Below are 14848 nucleotides of genomic sequence, written 5' to 3' on the forward strand. Positions count from 1 at the left end.
AATTCATATTTTACGGCAAAACTCTAATAGTGCCACTTGACTAAAAATAATACCTCTTTGAGCTTCTATACTCATTCTAAGTATCTACCTAATCATAGAACTTGTTTCCAAACAACCTTTAAAGGTTGTTTGTTCGAATTAGCCAACGAGGGCGTTTTGGTCAATTTTGTTCTTTTTACTACGAAAGACTCTCTTTCCCATTTATTCGACCAAAATAGCATATTAAGCTACAACATGAATATGCGTACCTGGCCCGGATCAACAAGTAGACCCGATTTATACATTGTTTTCATTATCACACAATCAATAGTGATGAGATTTTTCTGATTTGCTAATCGGTCCTGTTAGCATAAGACTTGACAACCATATTAGTCGATATTGTCAAATGGCGTTATCACACCATTTGACCCATTTGGCCTATAAGATTTGGCATTTTCAATAGTAGCAAAACATGGTTACTAATTGCCAATTTGTTCATCCGACCCATTTCAGATTTTTGCTACTAGACCCCTTTTTCTCTTAAACTCCTTTCTTATGTTTTCACCCGTTTGGCTTACGACACGGGTGCCCCTTTTTAACTCCAATTTTACTTTAGCCAATACTTGACTAAATTTCCATTTTTACTCATTTTCTCGTTATTAGTTGCAGTTAAAACAATCTTAACGAAAACTTCTTAGTTAATAGTCATTACATGACTAAATTACCGCTTCATCTCTTTTTACCATTATACATGGTTTTTATCATTTTTGTTTGTTCCGACTCATGTTAATAACGTCGGAACCCTTAATCCGAATATTATAATAATCGCATTAGTAGTTTACAAAATAATGCATATTCTACAAAAAGGATGTAAGCGTCGCTTACATTGCATCCGATTATGCTCTTTTTCCCATACACGAACCGTTTGACCCGTTCCTTGCCCAAGTCTCCTCCTAGCTTGTCAAGAGTCAAACTATCATTATGATTCGTAAGATGGTTAGATTAGTCATCAACATTATGACTATTTCATCTTACGGACTTTATGTCGAAGCCTATATTCGACTTCGTCGTTAGTAAACTTAGCTTATTAAAGTTAACTACTTTCAATCACATGATTTACGACATTAAGTCTAAATCAACATGATGATTAGAGCTTTTCTTGTTTCATATTTCGCCTACCTTGCCTTATTATTCAAATGTGGTTTTCACTAGAAATTTCAACATCTTAACTTTCATTGACGCATTTCATCAAACATCTATTGGGCAGAATTTTACACATTTACAAACTAGTTCGTAACTAGTCATTTTTTTACCAAGATTCACATCAAAACAATCCCTCTATGTCTAGTGTTCGTGAACTACATTTAGAACTTACATCATAACATCAATATTCATTAATTCAACACTCTAAATTAAGTGTTCATCATTTTGTTGTAAAACCCACTTAGCTAGGTATGGTGATTTAACCAAACACCTAAATCATAGCTATTTGTTCTAAATCTTCACTTAGGGTTTGTTCCTAAGCAATCCTACATCCCAAATTCAGCCATAACTTCTATGATTTATACATAGATCGTATCATGCAAGATTAATCGATTTTCACAACTTCAAGAATGCTAGAAATTCGACATACCTTACGATCCCCCTGACTTGGTGACCGTTTCTATGTGTTCAGATCCGAGTTTGGCCATTGTTTGATCCTCCAATTTGAGGGTTTTGTTGAATTTTAGGGTGAAGCTCCATGGGAGCTTGCTCCTGGCTTCTCTTGTACGCACACACATATATGTGTGTTTGTTTTTATTTATTTACTATAATGATTTTATATAAAATCATTTTCTAGATATCCAACTTTGGTCCCTCATGTTTGGTTCGTTATTAAGTAAGCCACAACCTACTTATTCCTAACAATATTCCCATCTATTAACTAGGTTAAACATTCCTAGTTAACTTAGTGGGCTCGGGGGAAATTATGACTAAGTTTATTTTAGGTCCCGTTAACCCGGGCCTTTTATCCATTTTATTTCCTTAAAAGCTTTTGTTCACTTTTTATTTGATATTAGGATTAATCATTTAAATCCTAATATTTACCGGGTAATTTTGCCACTAACGGTACTTTACCCGTTTTTTAGTATTAACGGAGTTTGATTATCAAACCCATTTTCGGGGTGTTACACTCACACTCACAGGATTTTCTATTTTAGGGATTCTCCTAGGTTTCCTTCGGCGCACCTTTCGCCACCCTACATATCTTCTCTTCTTTTTAGGTTTTGCTTTTTCCAGCGGTGGAGCTTGGAATTCTAGCGGTTCCTCTATGTCAGCAATGTAACCAGTGAAGTTGTGGGAGACTTCAATTGGCACAGGATAGAGGTTGAGGTTCTGAAATGCTTCCGACATCTCATTTATCTTGTACGGCATATATACAAAATACACAAAAATGTTAAGTTAAAACTTTGTAACAAAGCTTAACAAATAAACATTTTTATTGCACACCAGTTTGTACAACATAACAGCAAACAGAACACACTCAGATTTATTTATTTATTTACTAGGAAGTAAATATTTCTAGATTTAAAGCTTAAAGATTTGCATTTTCTGCTACAGTAGCGAGCAGATACAGATTTGCCCATTTTTCATCTAAGTTATTTTCCCTTGGTGGATTATTGCTAATTTCCTGAATTTCTGGGTTAAACCTCACTCTCTTGGTTCGGGGTTTCTTTTTCTCTTGACCTTTTCTAAGGATTGAATTCCTTTTCTCCGGTGTAAGTGGGTTTTCATAATTTGCCTTACGAACAAAGATTCCCTCTTCTAAATTGGTGGGAGATTTGGAGGAAGAGGTTTCTTGTTCTTTAGGTGTAGTATCTAATTTGCGGTAGATAGCATAAATCTTTTGTTTACCCATACTGTAATTTTAACAATTAATCGGTTAATAAGCATATATTCACAGAATGACAAATAAACATTTTCCTATTTGTAATAGGCTTAAATTAATTAGAACAGTGAGCTTAATCAGTAAGCTTAAAACAGTGGCTCTGATACCACCTTTTCCTGTCACGGCCCCAGACCCGGTTTGACCCGTTTCAGGAGCCGCGGGACAGGAATCCCGTGGTATTTTAATTTAGGCGACAGCGGAAGTCTTTTTTAAAACAGGATCTTTTAATAATTTAAACTGCCCGTTTCATAACTTAGGGATAAATTCCCGAAATGTACAATAATGTGATTTCTTCGGGAAATCTTTATTTTCAAAACATGTTCATTTATTTATTTACATTGAGCCACTTTTCTAAGCTGGGAGTGCTCCACGACACTTTTCTTTGCTCATACCATATCACCTGAAACATGTTTGAAAAAGGTTTTGTCAGCGGGGAAATACTGAGTGAATTATTCAGTTTTCTAAAAACGACACATTTGTTATAATCTACAGTATTAAGGGGAATTACAATGTTTCTGATATCAAACCAACTACCCACAGTACTTGTCACTCGACCATCCATTGGCTAGCCCATTTGTCCAATGGTGTCTGTGACTGTGGTCAGATCACCCCTTGGCCACCCGTTTGTCCAAGTGTGACGGGAAATAAGTAATGTATACAAAACCCCACATACCGGCTGTAATTTGGTGATTACATAGACTTAATCCCTGTTAATTACAACCTTGAAAATAACTTGGAGTTTTGTAAAACAGTTGACTCACAAACTGTGAGAAAAGAGTTTATAAAAGAGGAATGACTCACAAACTGTGAGAAAAGAGAATGACTCACATTGCAGATTTACGAGCAGAGTATAAGCTTTACTGATTAGCCTTTTAACCCAATTTAAATAACAATGCACACACAAACGGGATTAGTAACTAATTCAGCAGTTATGTCAATTCACGAGATTAAACCCTCACAACTATTATCAAGTGCGATACTTAACAATTCAATGGATTCACAACGAATGACAGAGCATAGTCCGAATTCGAACAGCACTCAAACATTCAAGTTGAAATCACAATGAATAACAAAGTACAAGCTCAATTTAAGCAGCACTCGGACAATCGTTGGATAGTTATAATCGATCGGACGTTGAATCGTAATAGCGATCGAGTTACTACCCTGATTGCGGCAGCACCTCGTGATCGTGTGTGTGTTTATTGTGATATAACAGTGATATCTCGACGTACATAGAAGTTATTCACGTCGTTCTAAGTCCCCTGTTCAAGTCCCAATGTCGGCTATTTATAGCCAAAATTTGGCCTTGCTTACGGACCGTAAGCCTGATCCCTTACGGTCCGTAAGGGATACCTATAGGTCCTAGACTTGCCATGCACGGGAGTAGCTTGCATGAATCAACACATTTGGCCAATCAGAAGTTTCCATCGTTTTATTTTAGATAATTATCAACTAGGGTTTGCCCCCCTCGAGTTTTAGGGGCCCTGATCCTGATTCTGATTGTTCTGAAAATTTTAGGGCTAGTGCAGAATTAATTGGGTGTCTCAACTAGGGTTCTCTTATTGACTAATTATTGTCCTAACTATTGATTTTAGTGACAGTTGTCACATACATGTTGCAGGATTGTGACAGATGAATCCAGTAGGATTGCCTAGAAACGCATTTAAACTTTGTTGCTCGTTGTATTGTAATTTACTTTCAATCTTGTTGTATTCTGGTTCCAATACTTGTAATAATTCATTAGTAATGAAATGAATTATAATTATTTGAATACTTATTGTGCTTTATTTTATTTTAAATTTGTTATGTTCTAGATCAAACCATGTAAAATGTAAACATTAAATACTTGACACACATAAGCGTTATGAAGTCTCGAGCAATCTACACACTTCGTCTCATCCCGATGTTTCCGCCATCGGTTGGGGTGTGACAGATTGGTATCAGAGCCATAACTATAGGGAATTAGGAAAATTGCCATGCTTTTGCCCTAATCTATAGTTTTAGGAATTTTGCCTCTTATTTGTTTAAAACTTTTGTACTCCACCATGCATGCTTCCTAGCTATACTTCTTGTTGATTAAATTTATATGCCTTTCCTAAGGCTAACATGAATACACTTGTGTTTATTTGTATACTCTTGTAACATAAACGAGACGACTTTACCAAAATAGGCGTGAAACCCACAATTTGGTAAACGACTCTCATTCTACCTTAACTTATTTTTGCACGAAATCACACCATTAAGCTAGGAGTGAAATCCACAACTTAATGGTAATTTCCATTTCAACTCTTGTGGACCCTCGTCAAGTGTCGAAATTTTATTTTGACCCGACGAGTACTAACCACATCTAGGGTACGAAATCGTCAAGTTAGGGGTGAAACCCGCATCTCGTCGATTAAGTCCCATTCCCCGATTTTCAATCTTGCCAAAGTCCCGATTGTTTCAATCATTTAGGGATGTGTAGTAACCGGAAGGGTAAGATACCATTAATCGCTTCTCGACGAAAGTATCTTACCTATAGGCCAAAGCACGTTTTCTCTAATTCGAAAGAACTTTCGACCCACTTTGGAATAGTCGATGTTTCTAAACCCGAAACACTCCGATATTTTAACAAGCCTCTCTTTTATGCTATTTCAATTTTTATGCAATTTAATACTTATTACCTCGTTTATTTCAAAATCAAAGTTATATTAGAATCAATTTTATACACAACACGAATCAAACTTTTTATTTTTCGAAATTCAAAATTTATTACACAACAATCCAATACATGCATACTAATATGTTATACTTGGTTCGGGATTACTGGATTATTCTATTGTGAGGAACTTGTCCTTGAAACCACACCTTAACATGTATAGCACTATGTGTAGTGCTATAGGAGTAGCGCCCGCCCCGATTCTTAGGGTCATGTTAAGTAAACAACATTACACCCTCTTCGTTGCGACGATGTTGGGTAGTCACAATTGCGGTACACGATGGTTTGATCCGTAAACTTTGATCAGGCCACACCTTAACATGTATAACGCTTGTGTAGCATTATAGGAGTAGCGCCCGCCCCGATTCTTAGGGTCATGTTAAGTAAACAACATTACACCCTCTTCGTTGCGACGAAGTTGGGTAGTCAACATTGCGGTACACGATGGTTTGACCTGTTGCTCATATACCAGTAATACGTTAATCTTGATAACTAAGTATGTCATGTGGATTGCTTAAAGTTTTTATGCTAGTACCTATATCCTCAAAATGGAAGATTTACCATCAAGTTAGGAATGAATTCCTTATCTTGACAATTACCTCCACATTTTTCCTTTTATAACGACTTCACCAACGAGCAATACCCTATCTCGGTGATCGTTACCAAAACTTTTGTAAAAGCTATCAGGCTCAAACTCGTTATTTATACAATTGATACTATATACAAAATTGATATACACTCATATCCATATTCATACTCATACTTATACTCATACGCTATACTCTCATATACTCATAGATACACAATTAAATCTATATACGCTATCATACACATATATTCTTACTCATCATACGTTAATGTGCCCTGATCCGTGCACTACTAATACAAACTATGTTGATCATGCACATACCAAAATAATCGCGGATGCATACAGGATTATCTTGTTAAGCGCATGAGAACCATAATAGGTTCTACTGTGTATCATAACAGGGAACGTAACATGACACCGAATAGCGAAACGTACGTAACATGGTATAAACATGGTGGATACGCCACTGGTACTTCCTATATATAAGTGTTCCTACCATATTACCAAACTTTCGTGAAAACGTGCCATAAGAAATTCGGTGCTTCCTTAGACCTTATCGAATACAACTTTTGATCACTCACAATCTATTTTTTTCGTTATACCCAAACATACATCAAAATGCCAGCTTTTCTAAAGTCTTCCTCTTGAATAAATTTCGGGACGAAATTTCCTAAAGTAGGGGAGACTGTAACGCCTCGTATTTTTGTATTTCAATTTTAGAAAGTTCATATTCATATTCTACTTTCGAGGCATTAATGACATTTAAATTCGTATTTTTTTTTTTTTGATAATCATGGTCCAAACCAGATCGAACAACGGTTTACACGCGGCCAACGACGCAAATTACGCGATTTTTACGCAACCGACGATCAAACGTTTAAATAACGATTACCGACCGTATTTTACATGGTTTACATACTAAATTTTCATTCTATGACATTCTGACGATTTCGGGTTTTGAAAACGGGTTCGTAGGAGTTGGCGGGCCACTTAAAACACGAGATTTGGGCTTGTGGGCCTTGGGCCCAAGCCAAGCCCACTAATCTTAACCTAGCTACAAAAGAGAAGTAAACTCTACACTCATTCATTTTTAACCAGCCGACACTTTATCCTTCTTCTTTGTTTTCCTCTCAAACTCACATCCATACACACACAAAGAAACTTCATCTCTCAAAACTTGAACACCCATCTCCTTTCCCCCTCTCTGTTCGATGAAGGCCGGCAACCGGTCCGGCAATACCACCGGCGGAGCGGCGGTGGTTGTTTCCAGCAACCGACACCCGCACTACCACCCTCCTTCTACCCGATAACACTCACCTACACAACTCATCTCACACCCGCTGGCTCTCATCTCCCTCTCGGCAGTGTAGACGACACTCGAATCTGTTTCGGACTCACTGTTTTACTCTCTCTCTCTCTCTCCGGAATGACCATACACAACCGGAAAAACGAAGCCGCCGCCGGAGATCGGAGAAGTTCACCGGCGCAAGTCGCGGACCATACACCGTTCGGTATACCTTATTTTTCTTATTAGTTTTCATGTAGTGAACTCCTAACTAATAAACTTTTTCGAACAAGTAACAGTGGTTCGAGTGGGTATTTTCTTGAAGATGATGATGCTGTTGTATTGTTCAATAAAGAAAAAAAAACATAAAATGCATTGTTCTTAATATTGCCAAATTTTATTTTGAACAATAGTAAGATAACTATATTGGTAAATCACTGGGAAAATAAACGAGCAAAATATGAGATCCTTAGGGATGGGCCGAATTTTGTGGGTTTTATTTTAGATGCCATATTTCTATAAACTAACAGGTTGTTTCCCTTGTTTATTTTCACCTTTCCTTCTTTCTTTTTTTTAACCATAACCTAGTAAATAAGTGTTTCCCTGTTTGATATTCACTTTTATAGCTAATTACAAGATTAAGGTTCATTGTTAAAAACCAAATGATTTATTAAATTAATTTTAAATAACAAAAAAGTATTAATAAGGCAAATCTATAAATTTTAGAATTTGTATTATCTACATAACTAATTTATAAACTATATTGATTCGGAATTTTATTTAACTTATCAATTATTAACAAGATTGTTATCTTTTAGGATAATCATTTCCCATTCGTTATTTTGGATTTCTCTAATCCTTTACTCATGCGTTATTACAAGAAATCGCAACGCAACCAATGTGAGCATACTCGACCCTTTTTACGCTTTAAAGCATATTTGGGTGCAACATGTATACAAATCCACTTTACGCAATCGATTATAATTAAATACTCAAACCATCGAACACGTTCACTGTTATGCTTTGGTTGTTTATGCTTGTGAGTTCCAACTTGTAATTCATGATATTGTTATGCTTAGGTTGTTATGCATGCTAGTTAAGGACTTTAATTATATACTGTTTGCTATGCGTAAGTAGTTTGTTTATATGTATGCTCGTTCAACTTGAATATAGAATGCCATGTGGAATTGAGACAAACTTTTATACTTATAATTATATTCAAACTTGTATGCTCGCCAGTGCTTTTGTACTGACCCATGCTTTTAATACATGTTGCAGGATTGTGACAGATGAATCCAGTAGGATTGCCTAGAAACGCATTTAAACTTTGTTGCTCGTTGTATTGTAATTTACTTTCAATCTTGTTGTATTCTGGTTCCAATACTTGTAATAATTCATTATTGATGAAATGAATTATAATTATTTGAATACTTATTGTGCTTTATTTTATTTTAAATTTGTTATGTTCTAGATCAAACCATGTAAAATGTAAACATTAAATACTTGACACACATAAGCGTTATGAAGTCTCGAGCAATCTACACACTTCGTCTCATCCCGATGTTTCCGTCATCGGTTGGGGTGTGACACAGGAGGTAAATACTTGAACTCAAACTGGTGTGCTCTCGTGACCAAGAACCCGTACAATCCAAGACTCGATCGAGGCCTAAAGGCAAAAGCGAATGTAAGTATGTATTAGATTATGTAATTGAAGGAAACTAATAGTATGTTATGTGAAGGGTAAGCGCAATTGTTGGAAGAGATGATCCGTGAATGCGGTCTGGGACCGGCATCAAGGCCAGTAATGAGACGAATTGACCCCAGGTACGTAAACCTAACGTGTGGGCGTATGAAATGGTATAATTAACCAAGTGAAAGAAAAATTTTAAACAAATTATAACAACGACATGGTAAATAAGTTTTGAGAATGTTACACGTGCCGAAACTAAATTCTTCGGACATAAGGTGGCGATTACACGAAGACACGAAACTAGTACGTGGAATGTGTACCTGGCCAGTACACAAGAAACGTATGACGTTCGTGAGACCGTGATAATTGGTACAGGTATGTCCGATAGAATTTGGTAGCAGCTAGGCGTGTGGGTGAAATGGGTAGTAAGACTCTCGGGAGATTGAGAGTGCTATGTAAGAGTGAAAGGTGTGAACGATAAGAATGAAATGTTGAATCCATAAGAAAGAATGGATCGACAATGTCTGAATGCAATGTTTGAATCCGCGAGACGGATTCAAAGAATGAAAGATATGAATGCAATGCTTGAATCCGCGAAACGAATTCAAGGAATGAAAGATGTGAATGCGATGCTTGAATCAGCGAACAGATTCAAAGAATGAAAGATATGAACGCAATGCTTGAATCCGCGAAACAGATTCAAGGAATGAAAGATGTGAATGCAATGCTTGAATCAGCAAGACAGATTCAAAGAATGAAAGAGGTGAATGCAATATTTGAATCCGTGAGACGGATTCAAAACATGAAAGGTACGAAAGGTATGAGTAAGGTGTTTGAATCTGCGAAACGGATTTAAGATATAAAAGACGAAAACTAGTCTACTTAAGAAGAAGTCAATAGTTTGACCATGATTGTGCCACACAAGTCATATAAGTAAATGTAAAGCAAATGAACAAAAGTATGATAGGAGTGAAAATATCCGAAGGTGTAAGTAATTACGAACCAGACAAGTAAATGTTTCTTAAGTGATATGATTCAAATTATGCTTAAATTTTCATATATATTTATATATATATATGAATGTATTTATGCAAATGCGTTGCATGCGAGAAGGTCGAAAGGATAAACGCGTCATGCGGGTCAGATGGCGATTGCCATTTGGACTCGTTAGTTAATGTTTTGATATGTTAAGTTTTGTACTCATAGGTGAGCTTGATGAATGGACACGGAATGTCACTAATCGGAAAGGAATGATCTTCGTAAGGTATGGATAACAAATCAATGGAATCTACTTCCGATGGGTATGTATAAAAAAGGAGTGTAACTTTAATAGGAGGTTAGTACTCGACTAGAGATGGATGTGTCAGAATAGAATGTATATATATACAAACCGTAATGCAAAATGCGAAGTAAATTTCAAAATGTTCGTAACGATCGTCGGGTAGTATTTAACTTGAATGCTCGTAACTGTGGAAATTCTGATAGAATATACGAGACGGCAAGTATCGTTAAGAAATGCTAACCTTGATGCTCGGCTTGTTGGCCATGTTCATTTGAACAAGACCTTGTAGAAAAGATACGCATGGCATAATTAATAATAGTAACCATGGAAATGATGCTTAGTCTTCGTGATAAGAACAGATAAGTAAGTTTGAGAAGGGTGATTTTGGTTGTAATAATAAGTCTTTGAATGAATATAGTATGCGTATGATAATATATCGACCCCTCCTAAGAGCTTAAAGGTAATCAGAAGTAATGATAGTAATGGAATGTTTAGGATAGGTCATAGTGAACAAAATGAAAGATAGCATATGATGTATGAGTAGTATAAAATAAATCGATTTATTTCGATTAGCAAATATATGAATGTAATATGCTTATATAGGAAGTTAGAAACAAGCCGCAGACTTAGGTTTGTACGATTAATAATGGTATACAATTGGAATAAATTCGACGAATGAAACGCTAGTGATGATATGTGCTAAGAGCTAGTATTATAAAGTAAAAGACACTAAGACACTAATAAGAGCTCTGGAGCATAATCTAACATAAGTATTGTGGACGAACAACTTGAAAGGGGTAAGAGTAGAATTGGTTTGGTTTGAATGAGAAAGGTTTCGGGGACGAAACCTTATTTAAGGGGGGTAGACTTGTAACACCCCAAAATCGAATTATTAATTCGCTAGTTTGTTATCATGTTTAACAAAATGAGGTATAATAACTAGGTTAGTAAACCTAGTTAAATGTCTAGCAAATTAAGTAAAGGAATGAAACTTGTGGCAACTATGATGGGTGATAAACTTGAGGGACTAGGATTGCTAAATTTGAAAATGAATTTAATTAAAACAAAAATCTCACACACACAAGGTGTGTGTGTGCGTGAGAACGATCAGGAGCAAGGGGAAACCCTTCTCCTTCAACTACTTACAAGAACTCAAGAATTGAACCTGATTTTGGGGAGAAATCGGATGCATGAGCTTATATTCTTAATCATCTAGACAAGATGAACATGTGGTAAGTTGAAATTTGTGAATTGTTGATCTTACATGAAGTGGGTTATTGATTAATCCACGAATTGGTATGAAATTAAGCGTGATTATGTGTTAGAATCGCTATATAAAACGTGTATTATGTATGATTTCGGTTAATTTGATGATTTAAGAAGAAACCCACAATTTTGAATGAAGGTAGCGACATGGGTGTTCTACCCATGTCCAATCCTTGTTTGATGTATTTGTTACTAGCTTGAAATGGGTTTGGTGATGTTAGTTTAGGGTTAATTGTGTGAATGGAATGTGATTTTGAACACTCTCTTGGTGATTGGGAATTTGGAAGTTAATGACTATGCTTGAACTAGTTGTAAACTATGCATAGTAGGTTGTACGCACACCAAGTGCTTGATAAAATGACTAGGTGAAGCTAGAAAGTGAAATTGTATGCAAGTTGTGAGTTTACATGTATAGAAAGCGATTGTGATAAAAGTAGTAGTTTACTAACTTGGAAAAATATGCTTTAAATGGTACTCGTATATGAATTCGGGTTGAAAGTATATGTCGGCCAAACTTATGCATTAGGAGATTATACATTGTGTTTGAACGGGTGAGGTTGCTATGCGGTCTACTAATCCTTTAATTACGGTTAAAAGTGAACATGCACTAAATGTATATAGTGTATGACTTCACTAACAAAGGATGATATTAGGATTATGCTAAGTTGATTCTTATAAGATATGGTTGTCGAATGTAGAGTTATGAAAGTATAAGTAAGTGAGCATTGATTATGTGTTATGTGTGATAGTGAATTTGGATTTCGAAGATATTAAATATTATGGTTGACAAATCATGTCGTATGCATGTTAGTAAAAGTCGATGTTGATAAGAATAGGTAAATATATGTTAATTTGAATGAGCATGAATACTAACATGATTATGGCATGGCGACATGAAAGAATTGGAATCACACGAGCATGGGCCAAGCATGGAAGGCTAACGGGTCAAGATGAGGCAAGGAAGCGGTTACGAGCACGGATGCACAAGGTAAGTAATTTCCGTAATTACTTCTTAGTTGTTTATGTAAAGTTATGTGCAACTTAAATAAGTATGATAATTGAGGTCATATAGGAATGAATGGTATGATATCGATGAAGTGTTAAACAGATCTTAGCTTTGATCCGAGCAAGGTATGTGTGATTAAGAATTGTAGCTAAGTGATAGGATTGGTTACTTATGCAAGATAGTACTTTGTTGTTAAGGATGGGGCAAGGTTGACAAAAACGCCCTTGATGGGTATTTGGGGCAAACGACCTTAAAAGTCATTTGGAAACGAGCTATTCGATTAGAGTAATGTCTTTGTCAAGTATGAAAGCGAAGTATAAGGTTTTGTATGTTGTAGACCTTTTTATGCACAAATACACATAACGGGTCAAAAAGGAGCTTTTGGGCGAAAATGGGTAAGAGGATGCAAGGCATCCGAGAGTTTTAATCTTTTATGATAGTCGTTAATAAAATGATTAAGTTCATATGAAATTTGGGTCAAACAAATAGGTTATGTTGGTAAATGCATAAATGGGTCAAAACTTTGTAAAAAGGTAATAAGCCGAGAGCTTTAAGTGAATATTTTCCTTAAACCGGATGTTGGATTTCAAGTTCATAAGATAGAATGTGAATTTACAAGCATGTAGGAAGAAACGGGAGGTTAAACGGGTAAACGGTTCAAAAGTTATGCAAGTTTTAGTGCGTTCGAACGACGAAAACAACACAGCATGAAAACTGATTTTCTAGAGGCCGTAGCCTACGCCCTAATGGGCCGTCGCCTACGACCCCTGGAAAGTCAGTTTTTGCTGACGGGTTAGTTTGCTGCCTACGGAGGTTTTTGGCTACGTGTAAATGCAAGGGTCGTCGCCTACGCCCCCTAGGGCCGTCGCCGACGCCCTCCCCATGTCCAAAAAGCTGAAAAATGTTATCTAAGTTGATTTATGGGTCGTGGGCTTCGGTAGGTTAACCGTGGACTACGACGGGCCTCCCAAACATGATTTTGAATATTCCTTTGATGTTTATGGTTTATAAATCTAATTCTAAGACCCACGTAATTAATGTATGGTTATGTAAGAGGTATGCAAGAACTTGTACGTGTATGTATGGTTAGGTACATCTGTAGATGTGTATATATATGTATGTATGAAGGTGCGTTTGAGTGTATGTATGTACGTGAAGATATAGGAAGGTATGTACGTAGGTAGATGTGTATGTATGTATGTATGTAAGAATGTATATATGCATGATTTAGATACGTAGAGTTTTAACGTTACTAATTATGCGCTTGAGGTTGGTATGTGATGCAGGAACGAGTACATCGGATTCTTACGAAATTTAAACCGAACCCGGAATAAGAGGATAAGAAAGAATAATTGGATGAACTAATGTTAAATTGTTGAACGTTATTCAATCTTTAATTATATGAGATTAATGTTATATGATGTTGCCGTTGACTAATGGCTAAGTTGTATGTGATGCCCACAGGTGCTACACGGACTTCTTTTGCTGCTAAGGAAGTGAAGCGGACGTAGATCGAGTCAAGAGCAAGGATTGTACGGATAGATCGGTCACATAGTTGAAGTATATAATGTCTAGAAATCAAAATTAGTATGAATGTTGTGAATTCTTTTATAGAACGTTTAACATTTTTAGAATTTGGAACCTTCGGGAAAGTAATGTCGTTAATAAGGAAAGAAATTTTTAAAGCTCTTTTTCCGCTGCGTCATTTTTAAGGTTAAACGTGTTAGGGTGTAACATAATTTCAAATGGGTCTTCTTTTATTAGAGCAGTTTGATCATTCGTTAACCTAATGCTTACCGTTTCGTCAATTTTAGTGTTAGTGTTTAACTCTTTTAAAAACTTAGCATAAGTAAGTACTAAACAATGGTTTTCAAAAGAAGGTGACAAGAGATTCATTTCTTTAAAATTAGACTCTTCTTGAATTTTAACGTTGTCGGACTCACCTTTTTCGTTTTTAACTCATGTGTCGGCTTTTCACTTATTTGTTCTTCCATTTTCATATTTTCAACTATCTCTTCTTTATTACAAGTTAATTTTTCCCTTGCGCGGGACTCCTCTTCCCTTGCGCGAGATTCTTTTATGCAGCGTTCGATAGTTTTAATGTATTGTATTATCTTATCGGCT

The 14848-nt window shown here is 36.1% G+C and overlaps 1 long non-coding RNA gene across 1 annotated transcript; it reads left to right on the forward strand.

Moving 5' to 3' along the window:
- The first annotated feature begins 11560 nt into the window (after positions 1-11560).
- Positions 11561-14291, forward strand: LOC110874419. The gene is made up of 3 exons (XR_002555934.2): positions 11561-11684; positions 12619-12706; positions 14189-14291. It is a non-coding gene; the product is annotated as an uncharacterized LOC110874419 (long non-coding RNA).
- The last annotated feature ends 557 nt before the right edge of the window (positions 14292-14848 follow it).

The sequence above is a fragment of the Helianthus annuus genome, chromosome 9 (assembly GCF_002127325.2).
Source record: "Helianthus annuus cultivar XRQ/B chromosome 9, HanXRQr2.0-SUNRISE, whole genome shotgun sequence".
Classification (NCBI taxonomy): domain Eukaryota; kingdom Viridiplantae; phylum Streptophyta; class Magnoliopsida; order Asterales; family Asteraceae; genus Helianthus; species Helianthus annuus.